We start from the raw sequence: 663 nt of genomic DNA, 5'->3' as shown, positions 1-663 counted from the left end.
GGGGCCACTGGAGGTCACTCTGGGGGATGGCTGTCTTGGGGGCACCAGGGGGGCTTTGGGTGTTGGGGACACTGGGGATGCTGTGGGTGTGGGCTCTCCTGGGGTCACTGGGAGCACTGGTGGCTGTCTTGGGGTCACTGGGAGGGCTGAGGACACTGGGAGCACTGGGGAGCACTGGGAGGTCCTTTCCCTCAGCCCCCCCCAGCCCTCACAGGCACCCCCGACGTCAGAGCAGGACGGGACCTGAGTGGCTGAGCGGTACCTGGGGACAAACACAGGTACTGGGAGGGCTCCCGGATACTGGGATCACTGGGAATGTCCTGAGCAGGGCCAGGGGAGGCCCCTGGACCATCAGGTCCTCACCTTCTGCCCCTGTCCAGGCTGGCCTGAACCACTGGTCAGAGACTGGGATGCCCCAGTTCCCTGCTGGAAGCCCTTGGGGGCCACACCGGGATCTCCTGGAGCCACAGAGAGAGGGGGGGGCCCGGCCTGGCCTCTGCAGTGCCCATAAAGCTGATGTGGACACCCTGACTCTGACCCTGACCCTGCTCTGGGAGGAACTGGGTGGACTGGGATGAGTGTTTGAGGGAACTGGTACGGACCAGGGTGATGCAGCAGTGCTCAACTGGCCTTTACTGGGGGGGCGGCTCACAGGGGTGGGGG

General features: G+C 65.5%; 1 long non-coding RNA gene across 1 annotated transcript; it reads left to right on the top strand.

Moving 5' to 3' along the window:
• Positions 1-6: 6 nt before the first annotated feature.
• Positions 7-531, top strand: LOC108446450. Its single transcript, XR_001861627.1, has 2 exons — positions 7-278; positions 381-531. It is a non-coding gene; the product is annotated as an uncharacterized LOC108446450 (long non-coding RNA).
• The last annotated feature ends 132 nt before the right edge of the window (positions 532-663 follow it).

The sequence above is a fragment of the Corvus brachyrhynchos genome, unplaced genomic scaffold, assembly GCF_000691975.1.
Source record: "Corvus brachyrhynchos isolate BGI_N302 unplaced genomic scaffold, ASM69197v1 scaffold805, whole genome shotgun sequence".
Lineage (NCBI taxonomy): Eukaryota > Metazoa > Chordata > Aves > Passeriformes > Corvidae > Corvus > Corvus brachyrhynchos.
This window is presented reverse-complemented; position numbering and strand designations above follow the sequence as displayed.